Source organism: Microcaecilia unicolor, chromosome 12, assembly GCF_901765095.1.
Source record: "Microcaecilia unicolor chromosome 12, aMicUni1.1, whole genome shotgun sequence".
Taxonomy (NCBI): Eukaryota; Metazoa; Chordata; class Amphibia; order Gymnophiona; family Siphonopidae; genus Microcaecilia; species Microcaecilia unicolor.
Window position 1 is genome coordinate 51,471,199 of NC_044042.1, and position 13,502 is coordinate 51,484,700.

Here is a 13,502-nt window from a genome sequence, read left to right on the forward strand (position 1 = left end):
ATTGGCTCCCTATCTGTTTCCGCATACAGTTCAAACTCCTCTTACTGACTTACAAGTGCATTCACTCTGCAGCAACTCAGTACCTCTGTACTCTTATCTCTCCCTACACTCCTCTCTGGGAACTTTGTTCATTGGGTAATCTCTCTTATCTGTACCTTTCTCCTCCACTGCCAACTCCAGAGTCCTTTTATCTTGCTGCATGATACACCTGGAATAGACTTCCTGAGCCAGTTCCTCAAGCTCCATATCCTGGCCGTCTTCAAATTTAGGCAAAAGCGTGAAGGAGGGAAAAGAGAGAGGAAAAAAAAACCCAGGAGGGGAAAGGACTTTCCACATGCATCTCTAAAGTATGTTAGTAACATTTTGAGGCTGTTTTTAACTCCTAACTCTTATGTCACTTGTTCAGTATCATGTCTGTTTTATCATGTGCACCTTAAGTATTTCCTTATTTCTCCTGTTTGTCCTGATTAGATTGTAAGCTCTGTTGAGCAGGACTGCTCTTACATGCTCAGTGTAGTAGTAGTAGTAGTAGTAGTCCTTTGGGATTCCATAATCTTGCTACTCTGTGGGATTCTGCACGGAATCTTGCTACTCTTTGGGATTCCAGAATCTTGCTACTCTTGTCCTTAACCCTTATTTGTCCTGTTGTCCTGTCCTATTAGATTGTAAGCTCTCTCTCTTCATGATCACGTGTACAGCGCTGTGTACGTCTTGTAGCGCTATAGAAATTGTTAAGTTTAGTAGTAGTAGTAACAAACACATACACAACACATTTATAGAATAGTGCCTAAGTGTTTCTGTGTAGATCTGCAAAAGGGCTGTGTTCATGGGAGGGCATGTGAGGGTCAAGTGCGTTCACCTTAAAATGTGCGCAGTGTTATAGACTAGTGTAGATCTGCATGCAATTTGCGCATTGGGATTTACACCTGGTTTAAGTTGGTATACTGAAGGACTTATGCCAGCTGAAACCTGATGTAAATCCTGGCATGCAAGGAGGGTGCATAAACCCAGTATTCTATAAACACTGCATCTAAATATATGGAACACTCCTGACACTCCCTGCCCTCCATGGCCACACCCCCATAGTTGCATGCAAGACATTTTGGATGTGCAACATTATAAAGTAGCATGTAGGCAGATGTCACATAAGTCCAAATTAGTGCCAATTAACAATTGATTGTTAGCAGCCAATTGACTAATTAGTTTACATGCACATCTGGGCTGTGCACCTGTAGAGAATCTGGAGGATAAAGTTAACACAACATGAAATAAAATATCTTAATAAACAGCATAGGGTGTTAGCGAAGGTGGAATACGTAAACAAGACAGAGTAACAGGAGTTGGAAAAGAGGGGGACTAATTTAAAGAAAGTTGCACGTGAAGTCAGAAAGGTGCCGAATATAATCTCATCTAGGATAGAAGTAGGCAAGAATGTCCTACTACACTAGATTAGATGCTGAGAGAATTTGACCTGCAAACTATCTCCTTTTATAATTAATAAGAAACCCTTCTCTGCTCTGTAAACTCCTGTTGAAATTTAGTTTTACCATGATCACCCCCAAATGTTTGCTGTCAGCACTCCAAGCACATCAGTTCCATTTTTTTCTGTTTGATGCCTCAGAAAATGGTAACTGCAATCTCTCGTTCTAGCAAGGGCGCAAGACATCAATACATAGTTTTGCCATGAGTCATCTCAATGGAATGTATTTATTTATTTGTTGCACTTATATCCCACATTTTCCCACCTATTGCAGGCTCAATGTGGCTGACATAATACCGTAATGGCGTTCGCAACTCCGGTAGAGAAGCAAATGCGAAGTGAAGTTATGTTCAAATAAGGTTTATGTGATTACAGTCACGTTGGGGAATCGTAGAGAGGTAGAGTTATGCAGGGACCATTACGAGCTTTGGTTTCATTGTGTTGCAGGATTCAGGCATTTAAGTTGGGTCGGTAGGGTATGCCTTTTGAACAGGTGTTTTTTAGTGATTTCCGTAAGTTTAGGTGGTCGTACATCCAAAATTAAAGTTGAGGATACCCCATGGAAAAATGTATCTGTAGCCACATGTCCCTCTTCATCAGCTCAGTAGCATCTTCTTTCCCTTTCTTTCTGCAAAGATTCCTTCATTAGCAAATGTTATGAAAGTATGGTTTGTCCAAAATTAAAGACTAACAATTTACATTCCTCCCCCCCCCCCATGCCACTGCTTCAATGATGCAGGAATCAATAACAAATATAAAATATGCCCTTTTAAATGCGTCAGAGTAATAACTAAACTCTCCAGGCTTTCAAACAAAGCATGTATCTATAAAGGATTTGATGCAAAATTTGAAAGAGAAAAATATTTCTTTTGCAGAATGACTTAGGAAAAGCTGCATCTACTATTTGTACAGGTAGATTCTTCATGAAAACTTGTGTGCATCATTTTGGAAATGCACAAGTATGCATGTTAGTGCACTCCCCATCTCAACCATGCCCCTCCCCCCCAGAATGTCTCCCAGATCTATACACGTGTACAAGTGGGGCAATTTTTACAGCCCTGTTTCTGCATATAAATCTTGTTTTAGGAACGGAAATACCTTGGCAAATTGCCTTGCCAATGTGACACCAGACATTGCTTTACACCTCAGCTGACCCAGCAAAAATGATCTATAAATACATTGTGCCCCCTTTGAAGACTTTCATTGCAGTTCATGCAATGACATCTATGTGCTATTCTATAATTATGCACATATCTTACATAATGCGTAGTTTGCAGGTGGGTGTAGATATGCAAAGTTACATGAATAATTTGTAGAATACTAACTAGGTTACCCTCGGCACTTAGGTGCACACACTTATGACAACTCTATGGCTGGCATAAATGTTCATACCAATGTGCATATGCATGTATTTACCTGGTTATGCTAATATTCTGTAAAGGGAAGTGTCTGTTTTCATTATAGAATATGATCCTATCAGGTGCCTTCTGGGTCAGTGGTGTAGTCAGACATACAATTCTGGAGGAGCCCAAGCACAGTGGGAGGGCACAAAATGTTGTCCCACCCCATTCTCTCTGCCTCCACCCTACTCTGTGCCCCCCCCCCCCCCATGCCTCCCAACTCAGTTTGTAAATATATGACTGGTGGGAATCTCCAAGCCCAACAGTTGAAGAAATTCTCCTTCAGCAGACAGAAGTCCCCTACCCTTGCAACTGGTGGCACTTTTCATGGGCCATCAGCCCACCACACCCTCCCCTACGCATGCTCAGTTTTTGCACATGCTTGAAAACCAAGCATGTGTGTGGGGTGGGGAGGGAGGAGAGGGCTGGCACAGTGGCAACCCATGGAATGCACCACTAACTGTGAGCATAGGGGAGTTTCTAGCTGCCAGAATAGGACCCATTGGCAGAGCTTGAGGATCCCTACTAGCCATAGCAACAAATAGTGCCATGATTTTTTGTGTGTGGTGGGGTTGAGCCAAAAATGGTGTCGACCAGGGCCCCCCCGAGCCCACCCATGTTTATACCACTGCTCTGGATGCCTTTATATTGGTGCCCAGGTATAGGATTATCCTATACTTGAACTTCCCCAGCTGTAAAGGAACCAAATACAAACGGGCATATGCTACTACCTTGTGCATACAAAAGGCACACAGCTATGGAACGCACTACCCAAGACCCTGAAAACCACCGACAACTTAACCAACTTCGCAAATCTTTGAAGACATTTCTCTTCATCATAGCCTACAAAAACAATCCTTGATGAATCATACTACTCCGTACATCACCCAAACGCTCTAAAACACTTCGACACGACCTTACACATTACCTTCTAATTAATTCCTCTTTTACTTCCAATTTATTACCGACTGTATCTATACTATGTAATGATCATACAAATTAACACCCTGTAAGCCACATTGAGCCTGCAAAAAGTGGGATAATGTGGGGTACAAATGCAATAAATAAATAAATAAATAAATTAAAAAATATATATATATATATATATATGGCTTCTATGTCTAAGGGCCATATTACAAAATTACCCTTCCTGTTAACAAGCACATGGCGTTCTGAGCATCTGCAAATTCTGATTAATTTTCTCAGAAATTTATTCTGGGAATGGTTTTCGGAACAAAACTTGTTATTGAAAGTCTTCTAAATCTGATTCATGCATATATTATTTATGTTCTGTCCCTTGACTGAGTCAGTGTCCTGTACTTTTTTTAGTCTGTCTTATGCTTCAGTACTGGTCTAGTAGGAGCGCAGCCTTCAGTACTCACCCCTTTCCCATGTTGAGCTTCCTAGTCACTGTTCTCTCTAAAGTGTATTTGGCCATATACCAGACCCCCAAGGGCTAGGCAGATTAGTACATCATCATATCAGGTTCTGGCCAAAGGGAGTGGCAAGGGTTCAGTTTGGGCGGGAACCACAAGTATTTTTAAAACTCAAGGACCAGCAGTTCCTGGCCACCTATTGCAATGTCCCATGAGAAACGAGATCCAAGTAGTCCTGAGCAGAATTATTTAAGCTTCTACTCAGTTCTGCTCCCCTCCAGGTTTTGAAGACAGCAATCAGAAGCTGCATGATATCAGAGGTAATGCTCCATATGTAGGCAGACTAAGAAAAATGGTGACAACAATTACCCTGGCTGTGAGCTGCTTAGCATGTGTTAATAAATGTGTTTAATTCATTCTCAAGCCTTGGTCCTGACTTCAGAAGGGAGTCTGTGACAGTACACTGATTTTGTGATACATGAGTTCAGCAGCCAGGGAACTGCTGGCATGCGATTTTTTAAAATGCATAATGTTCTGGCTTAGACTGTATAAGCTGGTAAGCAGCTGAGGGATGGACCCCTGAAGAAGTGCACGGGAGGTACGTATATGGAAAGGGTGAAAAACTACTGGGATTGATGGTGTGGAAGCAAGGGAGTAATGTCACGAAATTCTGTTCACGGAAAGGGTGGTCAATGCCTGGAGGTGTTGGAGACAAAAGCAATGAGGAATTCAAAAAGATTGTGAGATGAACACTGAGGCCCCCTAAATAGAAAATGGATGGTATAAAAAACCATATTGATGTGTGAGTAGTGCTTAGATGGTGACTCCGGTGGCGAAGAACTAAAGCCAGTGCTGGGCAGACTTCTATGGTCTGTGTCCCAGAAATGACAAAAAAAGATCAAGACCAAGTATTTCATACCATATCCATTGTTGGTTTAATCATTAATTGATAATGAGTGACTGTTGGTTAGACTGGTTGGGTTCTGTACTGGGACAAGTGCTGTTTAACAAATTTATAAATGATCTGAAATCAGAGTGACGAGTGAGGTGAATAAATTTGCAGATGACACAAAACTATTCAAGGTTGTTAAAACACATGTGGACTGTGAAAAATTGCAGGAAGAACTTAGGAAATTGGAAAACTGGCCATCCAAATGGCAGATAAAATTTAATGTGGACAAATGCAAAGTGGGTGAGCACTGGGAAGAACAATCAAATCATAGTTACTTGATGCTAGGGTCCACCTTGGGGGGGGGGGGGGGGGGGGTTAGCACCCAAGAAATAGATTTAGGTGTTATTACCCAAGAAATAGATTTAGGTGTTATTGTAGACGATATACTGAAATCTTTGCCCAGTGGTGCGGCGGCGGCCAAAAAAGCAACAGGATGCTAGATTTATTAGGAAAGGGATGGTAAATAACAGCAAAAATACTAAAAAGCCTCTATCGCTCCATGTGCAACCTCATAAATTACTACAGCGTCATTATACGATAGGCCTTTCTGGAACAGTTTTCATTGTTTCAATCTTATCTTATGGATCGTCAGTACTGTGTGTATTACAATAACTGTTTCTGCCACTTATTCCCCTACATACAGTATGACATTCCTCAAGGTTTCCATATTATCTCCCATTCTATTTAATATTTTCCTTTACCCTCGCTTACTTTGACCCAATCTCTAGGACTCACACTATGTTTATGCCGATGATATACTTCTCTCAGTAGTGGACCATCTCACACCATCTGTCCTACAAGTATCAATGATAACCTTTATAAAGTAACAAACTGGTTACAAGAAAAATCATCTTATTCTGAACCCAGACAAATCTAAGCTACTATTTTTTTTACTAACCCTACGCCTAGTCGATTCCATTTACCCATCTTTCTTTGTAATATCTCTGTTCAGCAACACTTGCATTCTCGGTGTACTTGTAGATACTAAACTTTCATTTCAGTCTCAAATAGGACGGGTCGTACAACGTTCCATATTCAGAATTGTAAGCTGCCTAGATGGTACCCCCGACTGGAGAATTACTAAATCCTAATAAACTTGGAGGAGAAATTAAACTGATTAAGAAAGATGGAGAAATGTGGAAAAAGGAAGAGCTCAGGTCCCTGGTGGTGGCAGTTATGAAAAAGGAAGGGGATGGGACTTGATTTACCCCTTTTCTGTAGTTACAATCAAAGCAGTTTACATATTATATACCGGCATTTATTTTGTACCTGGAGCAATGGAGAGTTAAGTGACTTTTCCAGAGTCACAAAGAACTGCAGTGGAAATTGCACTAACCATTAGGCTACTCCACTCCAAAAAAGTGCTGCATTATTCAAATATCACTGTTGAAACATACGTATCTTTTAAGAATATTCAGAATTACTGGAGTACTATATTTTAATGAACCTGGAGAAATATTCACTGGCTGTTCAATATTCAAAAGCACTTACCAATTCAGGGCAGGACTAAGGGAGACAAAAATAGTTATGCTCCAGAGCAAAATTCAGCCACTGAATGTATAAACTTACACTTGCAAGTGGTGACAGGTAACTAGCAGGTATAACTGTAAACAGGAAAGAAATCTACTTAAAATTCTATGGGGATTTCCAGTGGTAAAAACGCATGCCACAATATCACCCTGTATTTGTCTCTTTACCGGACTTGGCGATTGCCGTTATTCAACCACACTATCACCTTGTATTTGTTTCTGTACCGGACTAGGCGAAAGCCTTTACGGTACTATGTAAGCCACATTGAACCTGCAAATAGGTGGGAAAATGTGGGATACAAATGCAACAAATAAATAAAAAATAAATAAATGTTAAGGCAGGTTTCAAAAATGCTTTTCAATATAGATTTATAGAAGGGCTGGGGGAGGGGGTATCGTGGTGGAGTTGTGCTGGAAAGAAATGGGAGATATGAATAATAGCTGTATACATACATGGATGAATAGGTGGATGGTGTGTATGTGTGTGTGGTTGTCGGAGTGTATAGGTGGTGTCTTTGTGTGTATTTGTGTAGAAATGTGTGAGTTGGTGTGGGTTTGTTTGAGATGAGTCGGGACAGGGGAAGAAGTACATAGGGGTATATTTATGGTGTGTATGGGATGGTATGATGGAAAAAAATGAGAGAATATAACCGTGTGTGTGTGTTTGTATGTATTTGAATACTTCTATTGCAGTGTGGAAAAAAGTTTGATTAATATGGGTGTCCAAAAATATTTGGGTTTGTGGGTGGGTAGGTTTGCAGTTGCGTGTGTGTGTGGGGTATATGTGATGGTTCATGTGTTTGTGACCGTATATACAGTAAGTATGTGTGTGGGAGTGGGTCAGATTGGGAGATGCACATGGGGTATTGGTTGTGTGTGCCCGACTTGGAACTATGGGAGAAGTTGTCTTAATAGGATCTTCTGATGTCATCCATCGCCAGCTGCTTCAATTATTTTCCCTATGTCACTGCTTGTCTTGCTATGTGCCAAACTTCTGAAGGATGGGGGGGGGGGGGGGGGGCGGTTGTCATTATTTGAACTGGAGTAGTACTCAGTTTTATAGCTCTAGCAGTCTTCCATTGAAAGCAATAGCAATATTTTTCAAGACTTAATACTTTGAAAATACTGATCTGATATTACTTGCGTTGAACTCCTCTGAAATTCACCTTTTTTTTTTTTTTGTTCATGATTGTCTTTATTTTGGGAGTAATATGAAACAGTGCACACTCTTATTTATATATGTATAATGGTTTGAACATACATGCACTATTAGGAAAGAGTGAGCATAATTAATAGCATATGAAAAAAAACTGAAATTTCAGTGTCTTCTTGTTGTTTTGGGGGAAATGAAACATGAAATGACATGTGAAATGCTTTTCCCTTGTCTTTTCAAACAAAGGTGAAGTTTTGTACATTTTTAGGAACTATTGTCCCTGAGGTTATTCAAAGTTGTTAAATCGCAAGAGGATTGTGAAAAATTAGAAGAGGATCTTACAAGACTGGGAGACTGGGCATCCAAATGGCAGATGACATTTAATGTGAGCAAGTGCAAACTGATGCATTTGGGAAAGAGGAACACAAACTATAGCTAAGTATTGCAAGGTTCCACATAAGGGGTCACCCACCAGTAAAGGGATTTAGCTGTCATCGTTGATGATACATAGTAAATGATGGCAGATAAAGACCTGAACAGTCCATCCAGTCTGCCCAACAAGATAAACTCATTTTACATGGTATGTATATGTATATCCGAGTTTGATTTGTCCCTGCCTTTCTCAGGGCACAGACCGTAGAAGTCCGCCCTGCACCGGGTTTATTCTCCAAATACCGGCGTCACCACCCAATGTCCGCTAAGATTCCATAGATCCATTCCTTCTAAACAAGATTCCTTTGTGTTTATCCCACACATGTTTGAATTCCATTACCATTTTCATCTCCAACACCTCCCGGGGGTGGGCATTCCACATATCCACCACCCTCTCCATGAAAAAAATACTTCCTGACATTACTCCTGAGTCCTGTCCCCCTGCAACCTCAATTCATGTCCTCTAGTTCTACCACCTTCCCGTCTCCGGAAAAGGTTCATATGCGGATTAATACCTTTCAAATATTTGAATTTCTGTATCATGTCACCCCTGTTTCTCCTTTCCTTCAAGGTATACATGTTCAGGTCGGTAAGTCCTCGCACGGTTTGCAATGCAAATCCCATACCATTTTCGTAGCTTTTCTTTGCAACCGCTTCCAGTCTTTTACATCTTTAGCCAGATACGGGCCTCCAAAACTGAACACAATACTCCAAGTGGGGCCTCACCAACGACTTGTAGAGGGACATCAACACCTTCTTTCTTCTGCTGGTTATACCCCTCTCTATGCAGCCTAGCATCCTTCTAGCCATGGCCGTCGCCTTGTCACATTGTTTCTTCACCTTCATATCGTCCGACACCAACACTCCAAAGTCTCTCTCCTGAGTCGAGCTTGCTAATCTCTCCCCTCCTATTCGGTATCTCTCTTTTGGGTTTCTACACCCCAAATGCATCACTCTGCACTTCATGGCATTAAATTTTAACTAATAAATACTAGCAGAAACCAGGATAATATTATTTATTCTAATAAAAAATAAAAGAAAGAAAAACCTTTTTATAATAAAGTTGTGCTCAGTTTTCTTGCTGTATATACAATGACTCAAAGGCTCGAGATGTAAGTCAACACCCTATTCACATCATTGCACGCCCTACCTCCAACCTAGTTGTAGCACAGCTGAAAATAATTATTTCTAAAAAGTACAAAAAATATTCGCTACTTAGCTTGGACGGTATAAAGTTCTATCCGTCTACTTGACGTTTACACATGCAGATGCTGGTGTAAATTCTTGGTCAATGTAATACTTTTTCAATTCAAATTCTGTGTGTAACTCAGTCCAAAGCTCCAAACAAAAGTCAGTATCCGAAGTTCCCTACATGGGCCATGTTTCGCCTGTATAGCGGCGTCTTCAGGGGAACTGATATTACAGCAAACCCAGGAAGAAACGCAATCCAACCCGGTTTTAGGGTAAGGGGGGCGGGCGGTGCAAGTTGGTGAGCCGGAGTGGCAAGAGTGTGTGTGTGTGTGTGTGTGTGGGGGGGGGGGGGGGGGGATGCAGCAGCTGTAGTTGCAGTGGAGGCAGCCTGAGTGAGGGGTGGGGGCACAGTGGTCCTGGATCGACCAGGTAACTTTTGCTCTGATTCCATCCCATCCTCTCCCCCTTCCTTCCCACCACTGCAGCACTTTCCATTGGTGTAAGAACTGGATCAAAGAAAGCCTACTTGGAAATTAATCTTGCATCCTGCATTGGCCATGTTATGGTTGCATTGGGTTATCCCTAGGTGTCATATTGGAAATTATGTTGTGTTCCATGGAGACTTTTAAGCAATAGTGGCTTTATTTATTTATTACATTTATGCCTACATTATCCCAAATAGTCTTGAGTTCAATGTGGCTCACAATAATTAGTTGATAAAAAAAACATTAGAAGGTGAACAAGAAGTATAAGAGATATATTGAACATAGAGTACATCAATTATTATTACAGTAATATATGAGATAATAACAATGAAACAGTACATTATAGGATTATTATCTTGGATAACATATAGTCTGAGTTGAAGTATGAATTGTAAGAGTACAGTTAAATTGACAAAACAATGTGTTCAGGTAAGTAAAACACAAGTTACGTTTAGGGTAAACATCTCATAACAGATATAAGGAAGTTAAAGCAGAGAATTATTGTTCTATTGATAAGAATTTATTAAAGAGATGTGATTTCAAAAATTTTTGGAATTGTAAATAGTTAAGTTGATGATGTTTAATGTTTTTGGGTAGTAAATTCCACCATTTTGTGCTCAGATTAGAAAAGTCAGTTGACAAAACAGCTTTATAAACAATCTTTCTACAGATTATACTGTCTATATAAGGAGTCTTGTGGGTTGTGAAAGAAAGGAGGGGGAGATGGAGAGAAACAGAAGGCATGAGCACAATTTCTTTGTTCCACTTAAAAATTATTCTGATATCCAAACTGCTAGAGGATCTGGTCCAGTTTATTTTTACTTTTTCTATTGCAGTTCTTGTCACTTTCACATGAATCTGGTCTACCATTATTTGCAGAGCAATGAACTCCTTATCACGTGCTTGGTGTTAGCAGACAAGCTGTAAGTGTTCAGCTTGGCTACAGCTTATTGGAAGAGTGCATTAAACTAAAACATAGAGACAAAAGACTTTGTGTGGCTGAATAAGCACAAAGCTGTCAAAGCAACGCCCAACCTCAGAAGTGGAGACCTATGTAAAAAATTGAGCTGACGGCATGTGAAAGTTAGCATCTATAGCGTAAACTGATGGATCACTCTGAATCTCATCCAAAAGAAACTAAGAAAGCAATCATCTGTAATATGTCACTAAGTACAATACAGCATAGATATGCTAGTAAGTTATCTTAGTTGCTATCCAACTGCATGGATTCTTCTGACTGTTAATGATAGACTTCAGTGGTTATATGGTCCATGCAGTCCCCCTTCCAACGCAATTGAGCATCTTCCTTCGTATAATTCAAGATTTGGAAAATAGCCTCCTATGACACTTTGAGCAAAAAAGTTGTTGCTTTTATATTGAAATCTAAGAGGCCTTTGAAGAGCTGATTGGTCCAGTCCAAAATCCCTCCTTCCCTACTCCTTGCCCAACCACATCATTTCAAGCTTTTCTTTAGCAGATTGTGGGGCAGAGTTCTGATTTTTTTTTTTTCAATCTTTGCTGAATTAGAGAAAGTGGTCCCCATCCTTAACTGAAGCCATTCATCTTGCAGCTACTGTAGAGGCAGATAAACTCGCTCTGACATTTTTGTCTTTCAATCCAGTCCAACTAATAGTATATTCTCTTCCTCCCCACTCATACCCAGGAGGGAACATTCTCTATATGTTTTTATGTAGATTTTAAGAAAACTCTAGGGTTGTTCCCAGCTCAACAGGTCAAAATCAAAGCTCTTAGAATAAGGGTTTGCATATGCTAGGACATGCTAATTCTTATGGGTGTGCAAGCCAAAATGTTCACTTTGTATAGTTTTGCATCCCAGGATTTTTCATTTTATTTAGAGCAATTTATTTGGGGCAATGTTGTCAACAGTGCACTCTATTGCTGAATAGTGCACTTAGGGACTCTTTTAGGAAGCGGCAGTAAGCTCAACATGGGTTTACCGTACACTATTCTGGGATTACTGCCAGAGGTAGTTCCGGGTCGAGCGTGCACCATTTCTGAGTGAAAAAATGAAACTCCAGAAATGGTTAGCATAGTGGTAACCTGGTGGTAGTTGGGCATCGCCATGTGCTGCCCAGTTACTGCTGGGTTACTGTGGGAGTCCTTACCGCCACCTCAATGGGTGGCAGTAAGTGCTCTCTGCTGCATGGCCACACAGTAAGAGTTATCTTACTGTATGACCATTGGGGGGGGGGGCTTTTTACCTGTTGTAAAAAAAGACCCTGGAAAATGGGAAAAACGGCTCTATTGCTACCGCAGGGCTCTTTTTCCTGCCGCATGGCCAAAGGACACCCTATTGATTAAAAACTGTGCACTACTAAGAAATAGAAGACAAAAGCAGTCATTAGTAAGTTTATTTTGAAGCTCCCAGGATTTACAAATGAGTGCCCGACATGGCCATGTTTCGCCAACAATACAGGCTGCGTCAAGGGCAATAGAAACATGGTGGATTCTCAAGCTTTGACTTTGTGATGTGACCTTCTGAAGGCAAAGGGTGCTACAGTTGTGCCAAAGGAACAGATCCCCCTAGCTTAGCAAATGGGAAGTCCTTATTACTTTGATGTCATTGCTCATTTCTTTATTACTTCAATTTCACACTCCTACTACTGCACCACCCTTCTGGCTGTTGTACATTGTAAATGAGCAAGCCTTTAACTTGAGAGGGTAGCTCAAGCAGTGCTTCATGCCTCACTTAATTTGAAGATTTTAGCACTGTGGGAGAGCTGGAAATCTGCTAGCTGGAAGGAGCTGGCCATCTGTAAGTTGTTTCCCTGCAATTGTAAATGTAATTTCCCCGAACTCATGAAAGGAAAACCCCTAGAATTCTTACCATGGACAATGACAAGAAATAGAGGAGAGGACATAGTTATTGAAACTGTGAACGTTGGCATCTGCCAAACAACTGGTGCCTCCAAATCTATATTTCTTTCTAATAATAGGTTAGGCATGATCTGCCTGGTATAGCTCTTTTCCCTTGTGATGAAGCTGAGTGTTTTTCTGTAATCATAGTTTCCATGTATCCTTGTGGCCTGTTTGTTGTTGGTTTCCACAAAAAACATTCAGGTCAGTGGGCCCCAGGTGGAAAAATTAAGATGGACCCCTCCCCCCCCAGGAGTGTTTATTGTCCCCACTTCCTCATAGTACAGTGTCAACAGGAGCAGAAGAAGTACTTCATTGTTTTCCTTCAGATTGCAAATACAACACTGGAGAAGTATTTTGCAATACCAATTCCTCTTCTCCAACCGCATTACTGAGGTTCCTTCCTTCCCTCCTTAGTCCTTGACTGGAAGAACCACTTAATGAGGGCAAGCTTCTCTCTCAAATGCTGAAGAACAGGGGCACAGCCAGCAGTGCAGCAGCTGGACAACCTGGGTAGCACATTTTCATACCTTTCCTTGGCTGCTGACTCTGTGCAGTCAGCAGTTGAAGTGAAAGATAACATGGAGATGTGTGATTGGTGACTGGAGGAGAGAGAGATGAGGAGGG